The sequence below is a fragment of the Pseudorca crassidens genome, chromosome 2, assembly GCF_039906515.1.
Source record: "Pseudorca crassidens isolate mPseCra1 chromosome 2, mPseCra1.hap1, whole genome shotgun sequence".
NCBI lineage: Eukaryota > Metazoa > Chordata > Mammalia > Artiodactyla > Delphinidae > Pseudorca > Pseudorca crassidens.
Window position 1 is genome coordinate 29,003,962 of NC_090297.1, and position 19,266 is coordinate 29,023,227.

The 19,266-nt window shown below is 53.4% G+C and overlaps 1 protein-coding gene across 10 annotated transcripts in view; it reads right to left on the minus strand.

Annotated features, from left to right (window-relative positions):
• The window catches only part of STK40 (serine/threonine kinase 40), a 38,057-nt gene extending 21,746 nt beyond the window's left edge, over positions 1 to 16,311 (minus strand). For 2 of the 10 annotated variants that reach the window (XR_010940724.1, XM_067725509.1), the window contains exon 1: positions 15,605 to 15,679. The gene's annotated coding sequence lies outside the window, so the exon portion shown is untranslated. Of the gene's footprint in view, positions 1 to 6,186; positions 6,318 to 9,686; positions 9,748 to 15,492; positions 15,690 to 15,903 lie in introns of those variants that run through there. The other 8 variants (XM_067725518.1, XM_067725510.1, XM_067725513.1 and 5 more) reach the window with 7 other exon arrangements.
• Positions 16,312 to 19,266: the final 2,955 nt, after the last annotated feature.

The following is a 19,266-nucleotide window of genomic DNA, read 5'->3' on the forward strand; positions in this document are numbered from 1 at the left end:
CACTGAGGATTCAACTCAAGCAAATGGCATGGGAGTTGCTCTAAAATGTAGGCAGACAGAAGGATGAGAGCAGATGGGCAGGGAGAGGGAAAAGATGCTGGCAGGCGAAGTGGCAGCAAGGCTGCTTCCCTTCCTGAACATCCCTTCACGCCGCCAGAGCTGGTGAAGGCGATGCAAGCAGTGCGAGGAGGCAGCTCCGGGCAACTGGAAGCTGCTGCGGGCTCGCGGGTGGGATGAGCAAAGACCAGCCCCTCCCGTCCCCCCAAATCATCCTGATGTGTCCCCCTCCAGAGACACACCTTCAAATGGCCCATAGATGCTCCCACGGGGAGGCTGCTCTGAGGCATCCTGGCTTCCCAGTGAGATCTGTGATGCGGAAGCTCTGGCTACCCTGGTTTCAGAAGGGCTTGGGGCCAGGCTCCTCCAGAGATGCTGGTCCTCAGGCTGGGGTGAAGGGCACTGGCCCAGCCTGGCTAAGGGGAAGCCATCTGCCTGGTGTCTCCTGGGCCCACAGCTCAGCTTGCCAGGAACTCAGCAAGCCTGGTTTAGAAGTCTCTGGAACTTTAAATCTGGCTACTATTCCACGTGCTGTCCTCCCAAGTCAACGCCAGTTTCTTTAGAACCTGGATTCAACAGGAGGCTCAGTGAGGCAACAGTGGGTGTGAGGGGTGAGGCCAGGAGGGAGGCATCCCCGCCCGCAGGCTGCGCTCCTCCACCCTGCAAGCAGGAGATTCCCTTTGCTTGGCCCAACCTGGGGAGCAAGTCGTGGGCCTCTGCTCTGTGTCCGCCATCACAGCATGCCCAGAGGAGAGGATGCCGGCCCTACCCTGTCAGTTTGCTGTTAAGGTCATCCTGCCCCAAAGCGGCTGGGCGATGTGAGCCCAGCTCTCCCAGAAGGAAACGAAGGCGGGGCCATCAGCACCACATAAGGTTCTAAGGCCCATCGTGCCCAGTCCGGTGCTGTAGTGTGACAGGGTACAGGACAGTTGGGCAGGGCAGAGCTAGGCAGGGCACCCTATAGCAGGGTATGGTTCAACACGGTAGACATATCACCAATCCCCAAAGGAGGTGGGCTGCAAAGAGAGAGGGTACTGAGGCATTCCCGGCTTAGTCTGAAAGCCTGGCTGTAGCCTGACTGAAGGCTCAGTCTGAAGCCTGGTCAAGGCAAGGAGGGGCCCACTACTCGCACCCAGAAGCATGCCCACAGGCCTCCACACAGGAGGAGACGCGCGGGCCCAGGCGGCAGACACTCACAAGCGCAGAGCCAGCGTGAGCCCCCAGCCCCCAAACACGAGGGGCAGCATGGGGCCTGCACACACGCGCAGAGTTCTGCACTCATTCTTGCTGTAGGCTTCTTGCTGCAACCTCGGGGTTCCTAGAGAGATGGGTGACCTTGCAAACCGAACAAGTGCAGGCAGAGTGCAAGGGCGGTCCCCGCAAGGAGCAAGCAGCAGACCCTGGCCCGGTGCGCTACGTCTGTGTATGTGTGTGATGACACCACAGCTGGTAGCCACGATTTGTCAGCAGCTTCCAATGCCTGCTAGGAGCCTAAGGACTTGTCCACACTGCAGGGTCAGGCTGAGCTGATGGTGTCAGGATTCAAGCTGTCCCTGTCAGCAGTCCCTATCCCCACCCCCATGTTTCCTGGCTCTGTGAAAACAAAACAAGTAAAAAGGTCCTGAGCTGTGTAGGCCTCTGTCTTCTGGACTTTATCTCTGGTAGTGTCTACCGAAGGCAGGGACCTCGCCCCTCTGTCCAGCCCACCCGGCACGCGGAAATGAGCACAGATGCTCCCACCCATCCCTGGCCTCAGTCCTATCTGCCACACAGGAGTTAAGGGTCTGTGTGGCCAGACCCGCACCAGGCCCCAGGAGGGAGGTAGAAAGGGGTCTCTGTCCATAGGACACTCAGGCAGCAGAACGATGTGGTCAGAACAATGCGTCTCGGTCTTTCCCATGCCACAGTACAGACAGAAACATCTGTACAGCACTTGGGGGTGAAAGGCCTGGGGACACCAGCTGTCCTCTGCTTAGCCCAGTCACTCTTGGGCTAAAGGGATCACCATCTTGACCTGCATAACCCATACTGGCTGGGAAGCTCGGAGTCAGAGCAAGGGCTCTGGAGTAAGCCAAACCTGGTTGCAAGCCCAGCACCATGCCATCACTTAACAATGATGAGATCTCAGATGAGATACTTATTCTGTACCTACACAACCCAGAGTACAGCATCCACCTTACAAGGCTGGTCTAAGGATAAGTGAGATAACCCATGCGAAAGAGCTAGCAAGAGTACCTACTGGCATATCATAGGCCACAATTTGATAAATTGTGCTTTTATTAGCCTAAACACAGTAGCTCTGAATTTTTCTTCCTGCCCAAGGAGAAAGGGATAGTTAGGCACTGACTCGGGGTGGGGGGCAGAAGGAGGACGGTAACCAGACTAAAGGCTTAAGAGACCTTGAACCTGCCATCTGTCTGCTGGCCTGAGACTACAGGCGGGGTGGGGGTGGGGGTGGGTGGCCTGATGGCCAGCCTGAGTAACATGTTCAACTGGGTGTGGGGAGGACAGGAGGCCTGGGGGTTGGCTGAGCTGCTGAGGAGGAAGAGGGGTGCTGGGCAGTACCAGGTATAATTCTGTAGTGGAGGGCAGAGTACAGTTGTTTTGCGGGTCAAGGGGAGGGCCTGTTCTTTCAGGCAGAGGCACGCAGCATCTCATCCTCTTGTTCTGTTCACTGGTTTATGGGGGAGCAGAGGCTGGAGCACCAGCTGGCAACTATCAACTCAAGGCGCAGTAAGGGACGGTCCAGGATGATGGGGCCAGACCAAAAGGGTCCTTCATCATGATCAAGTTGGGGGGCAGCGAGGAGTCTGCAACTAAGACCTAGTGCCTCTAGTCCAGGATCTCTTGCAGAGGATTGTGGGAGGGGGACAGAGCACACATACCGGGCTGTAAAACTTCTACTATCAAAGGATACAACTCTGGGTATGTGCATTTGTCAAAATGACTGAACTGTTAAAGGACCTGTGAAATTCACCATGTGTAAATATACCTCAATTAAAAAAAAAAAACAAGCTGCAACCTTAACCAAATGATCAAAGTTATATCACTAATAACAGAACAAACTGACATCATGTCACTCCTGATATGATGCAACCTGAGTTAAGTTATTTATTTGTTTTTTGCCAAAAATGCATAACCTCAATCTGATCATGAGACAAACTAAAATTGAGGGACATTCAACAGAACAGGCCTGTATGCTTCAAAAACATCAATGTCAGATAGTTAAAGAAAGGCTGAAAAACTAGTCTCACTTAACGGAGATTGAAGACGGGACGAGTAAATGAAATGGGTGATCCTGGGAGGAAGAAGTTATACAGAACATGCCTGGACAATTGGCAGAATCTGAATATGGACTGTATATTAGATAATACGATCTTAAATTTCCTGAATTTGAAAACTGCATTGTGGTTATACAGAAGAATGTCCTTGTTCTTAGGTGACAGATGCTAAAGTGCTTAGAAGGTGAAGGGTCATGATGTTTGCAATTTACTCTCAGGTGCCTGGAGACAGAAGAGAAAGTGCAACCTGCTGGAACCACTCCCAAGACCCTGGAGGAATCTGTTGTCCGGATTTACAGGTTCATAGGGATTTCTTGTGGGTACACAGCTCACAGTGGCAAAATTTGGAATCTCATACTTGTTGGGCGGAGCCAGCCTGGCGCGAACAGGAGTTCAGTTTTGAACGCCCCCCTTTCTCCAGGCCGAACACTGCGCTAAAGGAATGGGGGGAAAAAGAAATGAGGTCTTTGTGCAATCTCCAGGTCTGCCACCTGGTGGCGTCTTTCTATAGCGCATCTTCTTCACAGGGTTTCTCTCTGCACGCGCTGCAAGATGGTGGGGCACTGCTCTTCACTAGGCTGGTCAGGAAGGATGCAGGAGCAACTCCATCAGAAGACCCCCACCTCAGCTGCCTGTGGAACTGGGGCTGGACAAACATGCCAGCAGGCTACTCTTTCTCCTCTGCTCGGGGACCTGGGCCTGCAGTACCTCCATCTGTCTCTGCTGTGGGGGTCCTCCACTGCTTCCTGTGGTCTTTAAGAAGAAACCCAAACTCCTCAGTGAGCCTGGCCAGACCCAGGCTACCTATCCAGCTTCACTGCCCTTATATGCCCCATAAATCCAGCCACACCAAACGACTCACAGTTCCCTGAGTGCGCCATAAACACGCTTGCCCTGACCTCCTCTCCCTGGTTGGCTGGTCCTTCTCCCTCAGTCCTCACTGGTGTCACCTTCTGCAGCAGGTCCTTTTCTCCTCCGGCTCCCAGAGCACATTCTGTCCACTCCTACCGTGCCATAGCCATTGTCTGACTCCCCTGTCCCCACCACTCTCCAGGCTGAGCAACCCCAGTTCATCTCTGCTTCCCTGCACCCACCCAGTGCCTGGCAAACTGCTGAATGAGAAAACAGAGAGTGTAGAACTGTCTGTTCTGCACCCAGAAGGCACTAAAGCCCACAATGGGGCAGGGGACACAGAGGACCCAACGAGAAGCCAGGCGCTGGATCGGGACCTAGAAGAAAGTACGGATGGTCCACCAGCCTGTGACAGGAGCCAGACTCCAAGACCAGAGAGACAGGGGGTCACAGCTGTAGGTAACTGGGCTGCAGTGGTGCTGGGAATAGTCTGTCCAGGAAAAGTCCCAGGTCAGAAATGCCTGGATGCCCGGGGCGGGGCGGTTCTGGGCTGATAGCCAGGGGTTGTGCTTAGACAGTGTTGGCTGCGGGAGGGCAACCTCCCCGAGGAATGAAACCCATTCGCAGCATGCCTGCAGCCTCGGACCAACCCCTCACTCACTGGCGAGGGGACAGACCAGCCCCCTTTCTGCTGAGTCCAGCAAAAAAATCTGCTTTCCTGCAGCAAAGTGTGGGAGTGTGGGAGTGACAGCCTGGCCTGCCCCTCACACCAGGGACAGGTCCTCTGGGCCACTCTAGGTTTGTAGTGTGAAGGTCCTTCTGCCGGTCAGAAAAATTCCTGCCACTCGTTTCCCTCAGACCTTCTGGCCCAGCTATGCATCTAGCTGACTACACCTGGAAAGAGACAACGGGACTGGGGGTGTGAAATCTCAACACACGATGCAGCCAAGACGATCTGTGGTGCCGCAGAGGCTGGGTTACTGAGACCCCTCCCACCAGACCACAAGGCAGTGTACCCCACCCCTCCCTGACCCAAGCACTTGGGGAGCCACCCTCACTGCACCTCAATACTCACATGTATGTGCTGCTACTAGTGGCTCAGCTTCCCTACAGGCTTGCTCTTCATCCACAAAGTCAACCCAGGGAACCAAGAGAAATTCGCAGCCCATGGAACCAGGCGTTTCAAACCATGGACCAGCTACCCAAATGCCAGTTGGGAGCGCAAGATGGATTCTGGGGTCAGGTAGGCCTGGGTTCAAACTTCAGCTTCCATCACTCACTAGCTTTACGACCCAGAACTGGTCACCTACCCTCTGTGAGAGTCGTTTACTCTCCGTGGGCCTCAGTTTCATCATCTGTAAAAGAGGGGTGTCTCGAGGTCTCTGCTGGATGAAAGGCGAGCGTTCCCCACTCCTTGCTGAGGTAACCTCCCTGGTGACAAGTCTCTCCAGGTGTATACCTTTTAAACTAGCATTTGATGGACACCTACTGCTTGCCAGGAACCGTTCATTCTTAGTGTTTCCTAGATTTTCTTTAATTCTCACAACTTTATAAAGTAAAGATTTCCCCCTTTTTTTGGTCTGCTGACAAGCCAAAGCCTAGAGGCCCTGGCCCAGCTGACTGGGCCAGAGGAGGCTGCCTGTGGCCTGTTCTCTTCTACTCCTGCTGGCTGGCTAGAAGGCGGCTCTGTTTAAGGGCTTTTCCTTTGAGTTTGAATGACAGCCATCCCTGAAGCAGGCATGGACCCTCTCCCTGGGAGCCTGAAGGCCGCAAGCAATCTCCCTAGGAACCCACTGGAAGCCATGTGCTTCCGTGCTCAGGATGGATGCTGGGGGGATGGGGAGGTGGATTCGTAAACCCTCAGCTTTAGCCAGGACTCCCTGATGACAAAGATTCATGCATGTGCTGTCATCTCCACTGTTCCAAAACAGAGTGATGATTTTGTTCATTTTAAAATGCAGGATATGTATAGCTCCAATCTGTCAGGAATACATACCATCACATCCTTCTCTAAACGCTTGCCTTGGGGGTGACAGGTGAACTGGCTGCTACTAACCGGAGCTCCTCTCTTGCCCGGGATGAACCTCACCCCCGGAAGGCTGCTGTGCTGGGTGTGTGGGAGAGTACCTGCAGCGCCAGAGAGGAAGTGACTCAGCCCAGTGGGAAGTGGGAGGGGCGGCCAGACTGAGGGCCCAGTGGCCAGCCTGCTCCCCCTCAGCACATCTGCACCAGACCCATCTAGAGCTCGGAGGTCCAACTCTAGTCTCCTTCAGAAGGCAAGATTCACACACAAGGAGATTACATAATCAGTGGTGTCCCTCTTCACCCCCTGCCCTGAGCAAGCCCCACTGGGCTCCTCCGTGGCCTCCATGAAGGCTGAGGGGAGAGACGGGGAGGGGAGTGGGCCTGAAGACCCCGGGCTGGGAGGATGTATCCCGGAGTGGTCCTGGGAGAAGAGGCTCCAGGGCTATGCACACAGAGGTGGACCTGGAGGCCCCTCTGGGGAAAAGATAAACAGAGTAAGAAACCAGTCCCTGGGACGGGGTAAAGGGCTTCAGCAGCAGCTTTTCTGAGAGCCCGCAGAGAGAATCCAGGGCAGCATCGCCAGCCCTGCCACTAGCTCACCCCTCCCAAGGGCCTCCGGAAGCAGCTGATGTGACAACACATAATCCGTCACTGTGTGTGGGTGTTGGAAGAGGAAGGGACAGACTTAATAGCTCTTTCTCAGGCTGTGCTGCCCTGGTATCTCCTATTTAGAGAAGTAGCCAGGGGAAGCGGCCAATACCCTGGCTGGGAGACCTTCCCGGTGGTCCCTCAGCTCTGTGGGGGGGGCCTCCTGCCATGTGCAATGATGGGAGACTGAGTCACTGACAGCCCTCCCCTGTCGTGCCAGCCTGCCCTGCAACAAAGGGGACCCCTCCTCAGCTCAAACCATCAGTTATTGCTCTGTTATTGCTTTGCTCAGTGGGAACAAGGCCCGCCACAGGTCCCTCGTGGAATTCAGGTTCTTTTTGTTTTTAACATTTCCTTATTTATTTGGCTGCACCGGGTCTTAGTTGCGGCACTCGGGATCTTTTTTTTTTTTTTTAAGTTGTGGTATGCGAGAACTTTAGTTGCGGCTTGTGGGATCTAGTTCCCTGATCAGGGATCGAAGCTGGGCCCCCTGCACTGGGAGCATGGAGCGTTAGCCACTGGACCACCAGGGAAGTCCCGAATTCAGGTTCTTGACACCCAAGATGGCCCAAGTCAGGCAAGGAGAAAGCAGCAAGTGACTAAAGAAGGGCTGGCTGAGCCTGAGAGCACCTTCGTGTCCTACACATGTGTCTCTCTGCTCCACGGGGTCCTCACCCAGAGGAGAGGGACAGTGTTGTACCTGCCCAGGGTTCCCTGAGGACTGCGGGGAGCCAGCGTGTGGGAGGCACTAGGTAAATGTTACGTTTCCTTCCTTCCGCCTCAGATTTCCAGAGCGACAGAGGGGAAAGCCTGGGCCAGGGCCAGGTTCATGTGATTCTCCTTCTTTATATGGTTTTTAACAGCCAAAGTCACTACAATCATCCCGTGAGAAAGGTAATTTGGATTGGGGCCAGCAAACTACCCTTCTTTAACTGCCTCTATCAAAAATGAAATTCAATCAAATTTCACAGCCTTGCGAGTGAACAATACAGTTCACTTTCTGCACTTTTACTGAATGCTGCGGGCTGTGGCTGCTTGGTGGGCAAGATTACAGAGGCAGACAGCAGGCTTTGCCCCTGAGTGGCCCTCAGTGGGCCGTTCAGACAAGTGGACCCACACGAGGGCCTCACCTGCTCCGAGGTGCTGAGGCCAGCCACGAGCCACCCCTGGGTGGGTGAGAGCATGCTTGCCTGTGTCTCTCCAGAGGGTGAGCTCCTGGGGGCAGGGCCTGGGGCCTTGACCGCTTCAGAATCCCCTGCCCAGGCCCCACAGGTGTGCAGAAGACAAGGGGAAACCACAGCCAGCAAAGCAGAAGAAAATGCCTTTGCCCCGGGCCCAGCACATCCAGTTCTGGGGATTTATCCTCCAGGTTCACTCACACAAGTTCACCAAGATGAATGTGCTCAACAAGGGTCCCTGGAGAGCCCTGGGTAGCAGGAAAAAACACAAAGACAAGACCACAAATATCAAAACGCACACACATCTCCCCCCGACAGGAAACAATCTAAATGTCCGCCAAGAGAGGACTGGTTCACTCCATCATGGTACGTCCAGACGGGGGACTACTACGCAGCCTTGAAGACTAGGCCCACACCTGCTGGTAGATGAAGATGTCTAGGATACGTTACATTAAAAAAAGCAAACTGCAGGGGACTTCCCTGGTGGCGCAGTAGTTAAGAAACCGGCTGCCAATGCAGGGGACACGGGTTCGAGCCCTGGTCTGGGAAGATCCCACAAGCCGCAGAGCAACTGAGCCTGTGCACCACAACTACTGAGCCTGTGCTCTAGGGCCCACAAGCCAAAACCACCACTGAGCCCACATGCTACAACTACTAAAGCCCGCGCTCCTAGAGCCCGTGCTCCACAAGAGAAGCCACCACAATGAGAAGCCCATGCACTGCAATGAAGAGTAGCCCCCGCTCGCTACAACTAGAGAAAGCCTGCGCGCAGCAATGAAGACCCAACGCAGCCATAAATAAATAAATAAATTTATGAAAAAGCAAAAGCAAACTGCAGTACTATTTGTATAAGATGATCCCATTTGGGTAAAAAAAAAAAAGATGATTATACACACCCTTGAATATGCATAGGAAATTTCTAGAAGAAACTTAACAGTGGATACCTCCAGGTAATAGAACTAGGGGCCCAAAGGAGATGGAGAGTTTTATTTTATATTCTTCTATATTGTTTACCTGTTTCATTGTAGGCTACTATAATAATTTTGAAAAATCTAAAAAAGTTTCTGAGCCCATTAGAATTATTAAGAGTGGTAATGGAATCAGGGGAGGCTGGTCTTAGGGAAGGCACACTTGAGGGAGTATGGCATGCGAATGCCCCGAACGTGTGGGCCTGCATGTTGATGCAAGGCTGCATCAGGAGAGTGGGGGACAGAAGGGACAAACCGCCACTCCAGGTACACTGAAACTCTCTCAGGTAACTTGTAAACTTGCCTGTAAGGAACTTCCTGTTCACCACCCGGTTTCTATAAAGGCTGGGAAGACCATCAAACTGTTCAAACTGGAGACCTGGAAGCTGGTTCATAACACCTCTTCCGGGACACTCAGGCCCACCAGCAAAGAGCTCACCTAGGCCTCACCGGAGCCAGCCCCTGGGTCCTGACTGCGGGCCAGGCACCAGGCCGAACCTGCCACAGACAATAACACCTTGTGTTTAATCCTCATTACTACTTTGGAGGAAACTGGGTTTGGAGATAGGAAGTGATTTCTTCAAGGTCACTCAGCTAGCAAGTGGCAGAACTGGCTTCTGAAGCCAGGTCCGATCTGAGCCTTAAGTGCTGGGCGACATGGCTGAAGGTCTCCTTACCTACTACTCACGGGGCAGGAGGGGAAGGACTTGTCTCCAGGCAGTGGCAGTTTCCATTCTTCTAGGAAAAAAGAAGGGACTGCTTCAGCTTTGTCAAGGTCCCTTCCAGCTCTACGGCTTTATTCCATGTGGCCTGGGCTTCCTGGGGCCAGAGCCTGGCCAGGATGGGGGAATGGGATGGCATGGGCTCTAGGGTCACGCGAGTGTGGGCTGGAAATCCGGCTCTGCCCTTGCTGGCTGAGGGTTCCTTAACCCCTCAGTGTCCGATGGTTCTCTGTAAAACAGAGTCAAGCCCTCCTTCCTTAGATTGTGAGAAGGCCTCAATACATATAGCAGAGTACTTAGCAAAGGACCTGGAAGGTGGTGGGGATCCTTCTTTTGTGGCTGGTTTCCTTCCTGTTCCTTCAGGAGGGACCACCTTGGGAGCAGAGTTGGAGGAGAACACAGCCATGGAAGTCACACAAACGTGGTAATGCCAGGGGCTCTATGTCTACTACAAAAAGGGGCAGGATTCCTGCTCTTCCAAAGGTGACAATGCCAGCAGTGGGGCTCCAAAAGTCCCACAGGATTTTGGGCTATGCCAGTCCCAAGGTCTCCCAAGAGGCTTAACCAAGCCTCTCCCCAGAGGCACCTGCTATCCCCTGATCACACCCCAAACCAGCTCTGCCCTAAACCCAAAGACAGGCGCCAGGCACACCAGTCCTGCTCTTGCCGGTTCCCTCTGCCATGTCCAGGCTACTTTCTCTTCCGTCTGGACCCTTGGGTCACGGACTCCCTAAAGCCACAAGATCCTTGGTCTCTTTTGCCAAGGAGGTGATGGTCTGTAAACAGATGTAGAGGGGGCAGCTTCATCCTAAATGACAAGGGCCCTTCTCAGTTTCTCTGGTGCTTTCCAACAACTAGAGTTTCTTTGAAACCATCAGACCTGTAGACTGCTGGACTGCGTAAGCTCTAGGGAACCCCAACTCACACCAAGACAGACTGCCAAGAGCCAGAAAAGGGTGACCGCCACTGGGGTTCTCAGTGTCCCTTGGGAAGAGGGATGTCAACCCAAAAGTGTATCTTTGCTTGCTGAGGGAAAATCAGGCTTCTCCAGTTCATTAAAAGGGGGCCAAGAAATTACTTTAAAAATAATGAACATGAAGGATACTCTTTGAAGCAGCAACTCCTCTTGGAATTTATCCTGCAGATACCTAAGGTGGGAAAAACCACACATACGCAGATAGTCACTTCAGCTTTGTTTGGAGAGCAAAAGGCCGAAAATAACCTAAGTTCATCAGCAGAGAGTCTGTTGAATAAATTACACAAACAATGACACAACATTGCCAAAAATGACCCAGACGTGCATGAGACAAAGTGGAAACATCTCTAAGACGGTAAGTAGATCAAAGCAAGCAACACCACCCTTTCCCTTCTCGGATCTTGATTACAGATCCCGAGAGGAGATGCAGGGCTGCCATGGGCCCGGGGCCACCTTCAAGGCCACGGTCTCACCTGAGCAGGTGGAGGAGGAAGAAATGCCCTTGTCTCAGGCCACTTTCTCTTCTACCTTCTTTACACCACACATGCAGGGACAAATCCTGCAAAAATCTCCCCAATTCCAAAGGGCCTGTTTGAAGCCCCATCTACCAGCACAGCCCTCTCTGCAGCCCAGTCTGCTTCAGGCCTAGCTCTGCACTCCCGTAGAGCTCACGGGGATAAGGGCACACAGGCAGCTCCCTCTCACTTCCCTGATGGTTCTGAGTGAGTCCCAGGTGGCCTGGGGCAGACATCTCTCCTTCCGGAGAAGAGGGACTGAGTTGGCTGACCCAGCCTCTGGAGTAAATCCAACCTCAAGGTCTCTTTCTAGATAAGATCTCCCCAGGAGCACTGGGAACGGCCATCTCTCCCCTGAGGGCATGCTGCTGTCCAGGGCCCATCACTTGCTGATTCAGTGTGGACGGCACCTGACTGACGGGCTGCCCTTTAGGGCCATCTGAGGGCTGCGGAAGTCACAGAAGTTTTGCAGACTCAGCCACTTGAGTTTCTGAAATACTGAATAAGTTCACCTTCCTGGGCAAATCTGGGCAGGGGGAAGATGAAGGAAGGGAAGCTGCCCTTTTCCCAGGCGCTGACGCAGGCAAAACCAGAGAGAAGCCTGGCCCGAAGCTGGACAGAGTGTCACAGACTTTGCAACTGACCCTCTCCCATGAGAGGGCTTACTGAATGGAGGTGGCGGATTTCACTGGCCATTATCTTCTGCCGTCTCTATATCTGCACTATCGTTCACTCTGTCAGCCAAATCGGGAAGCTCGAGGTCACCTGCCATCATTGTTCCTCCCTCAATCATCACTGCCAAACACTCCCGGAGTCCAGTTGATTTCCCCCCAAACAGCTCTGATCTATGCCCTTCCTCCGCATCCCAACTGCCTCTACCCTGATCCAGGCCCCCACCAGCCCTTACTTTGATTACTGCAAAAGCCTCCTACAGAGACTCCAGACTTGTTCCATCCCCAGTCCATCCCCCACCGCCAGCCAGAGGGCTCCTGGCAAGATGCAGGTCTAACGGTGTTTCCTCCCTTAAACCAAAGCATCCCATCACCAACAGAATAGGAAGTTCAAGCATCTTAGCACTGATGCTTGCCTCTCCAGCACGTCCTAAAGCCAGGTCCCTTCACGCCCTGCGCCAGAACCTCTTGTGGTTCCTACAGTGTGCACACACACCAGCCTGCGTCCATGCCTGTGCCTTGCTGCTCCCCTGCCTGGAGTGCTTCATGAACCCTCAGAAAGCTCTATTCATGCTTCAAGATTCAATTTTCATCAAGATCCAGCTCAGGTTCTAAGGGCTCTCCAAAGTTCTCCCCAGTCACCTCCCCATCCCCCAGGAGAATCACTCCTTCATCTCACTCCATTACATGCTGCACAGACTCCTATGAGACACTCACCAAACTCTATGCAAATGTCAGTTGGTTAGAAGCCTGCCTGGTCCCTGTTAGACCACAAGCTCCGCCAGGGCAGGGCGTGCCTCGCCATTCTCATTCTGCACCTGGCACCCAGCACATCCTCAGCCACGCTTGGGAGCTCATGTGTGTGGAACAGGGGTTCCGGATTTTAAGTCACCACACACATCAATGTGTGCTTCCTGATGGTACTAATTCAAATAACAGACTAGGGTCACTAACAGGGACACACATGGAACAAACTCGAAATACTTTTTCTCCTAGTATACTTTAAAACATGATTTTTTTTTTTTCCTCAGCAGTCCTACTTCTATTTTAAAAAATTGTTCTTTTAAAGAGCTGAGCTGAATCATCTGCATGGCTCCCATACAGACTCGGTAAATTCCCCACAGATTTCTTTTTTGGAGAGAATACAATAAAATTCTGTGGTCTTGTGATCCCTCAGGACATTTCTGACAGCTCAATGGGACACAGTTTTAGTTGCCATTAACTGCTTCAACTAATTCTTAGAAGTGCTTTCCTGCAGCCTGCAGCAGCAGCTAACATTTACCAAGCATTTCTTACTCAGTGTGTGCTAAACGCCCAACCTGCAACATCCTACTGAATCCTCACAACTGCCCTCAGACGAGAAAGCTGGGAACCGAAGAATAAGTAACCTCTACTGACTGGCAGGGCTGGGATCTGAACTGAGATTCTGTCTGACAGCAGAACCAAATAGGCTCTTAGCCACTACAATCTGCTGCCTTTTCCCAAAAGGCCAAATTAAAAGCCCCAGGGAGCAACTGACCTTACAACTGACCTGAGAGGACAGCCTCACCAGCCCAGCTGCTCAAGTGACCTGCAATCTCAGGAAGAGAGGGGCACATGTGCCAGGCACTTCTGGGGCAAGCAGAGCTGCCCAGGGCAATGCAGGGAGCTTGTCACCTGCCACCAGTTGCATGCAGTGCTGTCTCGGCAAAGATCCCCCACCCCACGCCATCTCTCTTCTCTCAGAGGCCTGCAGTAGCCTCTGAAGAGGTCTCCAGTGCTTTAATCTCTCCTCTCTTCTCCCTTCCCTCCTGCTGAGGCTCCAGAGAGAGCATTCTAAAACACAAGTCTAATCACGACACTCCTCTGCTTAAAACCTCTTCACTTGCTCCCCACTGCCCTTGGTACAAAGCCCCAAATTGTTAATGTGGCATTCCCCTGTCAACCTGTGCTGCTTTACCTGGCACCAGGTTGCCTTTCATACCACCATACTGAACAATGTGAGGTTTCTGGAAAAACTCTGAGTTGACATGTCTAAGTGGAGTACCTTGCCCCTTTGTTCTCACCTGGCTGAGCCTTCCCATCCTTCTAGACACAGCTCCAGCATCATCACTGCTTCCAAGCCTCCCCAAAACCTCCCCCCACCCCGCCCAACTCAGGCTGAGCTAGAAGCTTCCTTCCCTGGGCTCCCACAGCCCTCTGTTCTTGCTGTTACTAGTTTTTCAAGACTACGTTTCAACTATTCATTCACAGGTCAGTCTCCCTTAACCAGACTGTGAGCTCCTTGAAATAAGAATAAGAATAGCTAACATTTACTGAACTCTTATTACGTGGCAGACGTGGTTCTATGTGTTTTACATGTGTTAACTTTTTAAATCTTCACAACAACTCTATGTTATCACCCCTGTTTTATAGCTGAGAACACTGAGGCACAGAGAGGTTAAACAATGTGCCCAAGGTCACACAGCTACAAAGCTGCAGAGCTAGAATTTGAACTCAGGAATTCTGGCTCCAAAGCCCACTCTTAACCTCTATAATATAGGGTACTTGCCTCTCCAGGCAAGGACATTGCTGCTGTCACGTGGGGAATGAATGAATGAACGAACGAGGGCTATCTCCACTCTGTCTAGATCTAAGGGACAAACAACTGGCACAGCAGGGCCACCAAGCACTGGCCCAGCTCACAAGCACTGTTTACAAACAGGGGTTCTTTGGGCCTGACAACTACATATCCTGCTCTTCCTTATCTCATGCAAAGCTAAGTCAAGAGGGAAGGCGCCCAGCCCAGAGTGACTACCCTCTTCTTCACTGCTCTCAAAACCAAGCAAAGCCAACCGGTTTCCTCCAGTGACTTAATACAGAGCAAAGTCTATCTTGACAGCGAAGGCGGCTGTCATCTCTTCCTTCCGCCAACAAACGGGGATCAAACCTAGGAAGCGGGGGTGGCTGAGTACTCGGCGTCGGGAATCCCGATGCCCCCATCTACTGGCTGGAAGGTGGTGCCAAGCGGCGTGGGAATGGGAGGGCCTGAGAGGGCACAGCAGGTGAAACAGTGACCATAGCAGCAGGCTCTCTCCTTGGAAAAGGCCGGCCAAACGTAGCACCGGCAAGCAGAGAGCTCTGACCCGCACCTGAACACCTCCCGGGATTCGAAAATTCCCCAGCAGCGATGGTGCCCGTGCCAACGGGTGAGGGCTCCTGGAGGAAGCCCGGGCTGGTCCTATCTGGAGACTCGTTTCAACTTTCATGTCACTCTCGGGATCAGGAGGGCAGCGTGGAGAGGCAGAGGGTGTCTCTTGGGAAAAACCTGGCTGGTTCAAATCCGGCGCCTTCACTGACTGGCCGAGTGACTCCTGGCAAGGCTGGCAGTGCCACCTCCCAGGGCTGCGGCGGGACCGAGACTCCCCGCAGCCACCGGGTACCCGGCGCGCAGGAGCCCCCGCCCCCGCCGCCCGAGAAGGGCAGACCACAGCGGAGGACGGCACAGTCGCTGTTGCCATTTCTGTCGCAGCCGGACGGCCTCAGGCTGTCACCCCGGTCCCCGCGCTACAGCCGCTGAGGCCCACCCCACCAACCCGCACCCCCGGCCCGGCTCCCCGCTCCCGGACCCCTGCCCTCACCTTCCCCCGGTGCTCAGCGCTGCTCGCCCATAGTCCGTAGCCCGGAGCCGGGGCTGCTCAGCGCTCCGTCCCGGGGGGCCGGGGCCGGTCCAGGGGCGTGGGAGCCGCTCACCGTCGCCTCCCGGTGCAGCCGCCCGAGCCTCCGCCGCCGCTGCCGCCGCCTCCCTCCATGGCTGCGGCGCCGCCACCTGACAACGGAAGTGACGCACCGCCCCCTCCTCCCGGACGAGCTGCATCCCCGCCCCTTGCTCGTATCTACAGCCCACGGCGCAGGGATTGGGAGCCATCTTGACAATGGGCGGAAGCCTTCAGGCAAGAGGCCAGAATCCGATTGAGGATTGGTTCAGGGTAGGGTCCGAGCCGATATCTGGGAAACTATTGGACAAAGAGAATTTAAGGGGCGGTACTTACTGCTTAGCTATGTCTGCGGTGAGGTGGGGCCGGAGGCACCGCCCCCGCCCCTACTCCACTGAGCCTCGCGTGCCCTACCCTCGCCCTCCCGGGTCTGGAGATGTCTGCAGCAGTTGAAAGGTCGGCCAGTTGTAGTATATTTCTCAGAAAAGTGGCTCTTCCTTGACCCCCATTTCTCTCTTTCTGGAGCTTTGTGCGGCGAGCGCTGCCGTGAGGCTCAATCAATGATAGGAATTCCTGTCATAGCCCTCACAATTCATTTCCCTCTGGGGCCCTCGCTTTTGTAGAAACCACGCTTCAGTCTGAAGATCCCTAGAGTCTCGACCAGGGAGGTTAACAGTGAAGAGTTCCTGTTAGCGATTCCAGCCACCTAACCTCAGCCCCTCCTGCTGCAGTTTCGGTCCCTTTCTCCTCCTCCTCCAGCAACCACGCCCTCCATGAATCAGCTTCTTGCACCAGCAGATGAGCCCTTTAAAGGGATTGCATCAGGCTGGTGACTCACTGGGGCCCTCTGAGAGCCTGGCTTCCCTCCGCTGGCATGCAGGAGCAGCTAGAAGGGCTCCGTGGTGGCAGCACAGCCACCATGGACCCACTCCTTTGTCTCCCAGGTGTGAGCCAGGGTGCTTGCTGCATATGACTGTCTAACCCCCGGGTGTCTTTCCAGCTGTGTCATTCTGTATCCATGTGGGCACATGTGTCCAAGCCTGTGTGCACACTGCTGGATTTCCTAGGGTGTGTGGCCAGGCACTTACGTGTATGCACGCATTTGTCATCTCCACACAGGCAGTGCCAGGACGTGAGAGTTGGTGTGAGTCTTGCTGCTTCCTCCTGTGTCCATCTCTTTGTCTCTGAATGTCTAGTGCACACTGAGCTGATGGGACTGAATAACAGTAGTAATCGAAACAGCTCCAGTATTATGTCACACACTGTGTTAAGCACTTTAGAGACATCAACGTTAAGGAGTCTGTTCACAGATGAAGCAGCTAGAGCTCTGAGAGGGGAAGTAAACCGTCCAAAGACACATACAGCTAATAATGGCAGGGCTGTGATTTGAACCAAGTCTGGCAGATTCCAAAAAGGCTGGATTTGAGTACTTGCTGTGTCCCTTACAAGCTGAGTGACTATGTGCAAGTTATCCCCATCTGTCAACATAGGGATAACACTTTGTGGGATCACTGTGAGGATCCAGTGAGTGTGGAAAGGGCTTTTCACGGGACCTGGCGAATAAGAGTGCTCATACTTCTCTCCGTTATCGAGCTTCAGTGCAGTGGGGGACAGAAAGTCAGGCACAAAGAAGCGGGCCCCAGCCCCCCAAGCTCCTCTCTCTGACAAAGTGAAAAGCCTAGGGATTCCGGAAGCCCTGACTGACAGGAATGAGTGTTGGGTTTTCCAGAGCTCTAATTATCAGCTAGATGAATCACTTAGAGCTGACACCACCATCCCCACCCTCAGGAGGCTCTCAGCCAATTCAAAATACAGAATTTTAACAAAGAGGAGGAGGAGGAAGAGAAAGAGAGGAGCAGGAGAGGTAATGAATAGAAAGGAAAGGTGCCAGCCAGAGGAAATGAAAAACTGTCACCAGGACACCAACAGGAGGAGACCGCTGCATCACACACGTGTGTGTGCACATGTGCGCGCACACACACACACACACACGGTGACATACTCTCCTGCTAGCTCTCCAACTCTGGGCATGCTGGCAGACGGTGCTGCCATAACAAAGTGACGCCTGTCACAACAGCATGAGATGGTTGCTTGAGGATGTACCAGCAGATCTGCCTATTACAGAAGGAGAGGAGGAGACCTTCAACCCTGGGGAGCTTCCTCAGGCTCCTGGAACCCAGCGAACCCTTCCTACTGGCTGACTTCTGACTTCTCTTTGTGGCCAAGCCCCTAGACCCAAGGTATGGCAAGTTCCGAGTGCCAGGCCCACACCTGGAGGCTGGGCACCACCACTGTGAGCAGAGGCACCGCTTATCTTACCCGGTTGCCAGCATCGGGAGGGCTGGGAGGCAGAATAGTGTAGTGCAGTAGTAAAGATCATGGAGTTTCAGGCATACAGACCTGAGTTCAAATCCCCACCCTCCTCTTCACTGGCTCTTCGACCTTGAGCAAGTCACCTCACCTCTCTGGGCCTGTTTGTTCATCTGTAAAATGGGGCTACTAATATAAACCTCCAGGGTTGTTGTAATGATGAAATGAGATGATTCATTCATTCCACAAAGATTTATGGAGTGCCTGCTATGTGCAGAGCACTGAGCTGGATGCTAGAGATCCAGTGGGACCAAACAGACCACAGTTCTGCCCTCCTGGAGCACGTAGAGCCCCTGGCACAGGGCCTGGCACACAGTGAGATTCAACAAGCAGTCGCTATCTGTGATGACCATCTTGGCATTCTGCCATTACCTTAATCACAGGACCTGGCAGATGCCTCCACCTTCCCCCTGAGGAAAGTGGACCTCAGTTTCCTCAACTGTAAAATGACAGAGTTGGATTGGATCAGTGATTCCCAACCTTCTCACCTTGAAAGCTTCTTTTAGTATTTTCCATCCACATGAGCCTTGTATCCGATAAGATTTTGTCTCCCGTACAACCTGCATCGTCATTTCTTCCTTTTTATTCATTACAGCCTCGCATTACTGCCATAAGAGCTTGTGGTCAGAAGGAGCAAGCCAGTGTGACCACCACGCAGTTGGTATAACTCCAGCCCGAAGCGGAGACCAAGCTAGCTTGGGTAACCTTCACGTACTATGTGCTGTTTCTCTGGGTCCCTCTGGAACACTGATAAGAACTCAAGGGACTCCTGCTGCCCTCAGGGACCCTTCAGTTGGGGATGCCAGACTGGAACTCACTGAACTGGATGCTCTCCTGCAAGTCCCATCCAGCTGAGAGCTGGAGATGTCACATCACTCGTGTGGCCCCCGAGGAGATCTGAACTTCAAGCCATAGGCCACCCAGCTCTCTTCAGAGCCCTGGGAGTCTCCTCCCAGGAGTCTCCTCCCAAATGAGAGAGCATCCTGTACTCTTTTCTCCAAGGCCTGGAGGGGAGGGAGAGGAGGGGGCATGCCATCCCACCTGAGCACTCAGAATTCCGGGGGGCTCAGTCAGCAACTGGGATCCCCACATCGGTGTATGTGCGGGCTTGCACAAAGGCTGCAGCAATGAGCACAAAACCCAAACTCCGATGGGACGATGACATTTTGAAATATGTTTTTCATCTTTTCCTTGGTGTCCCTCCACCCTTCCCTTGCACAGGTAGTTAGGACACTCTGCATACATTACGCCAGGAAACAAATGATACGACAGAATGCAGAGTTCATTTTTTGCTTCTGAATTCCAAGAGGCTTGCCTTCAGGGAGGAAC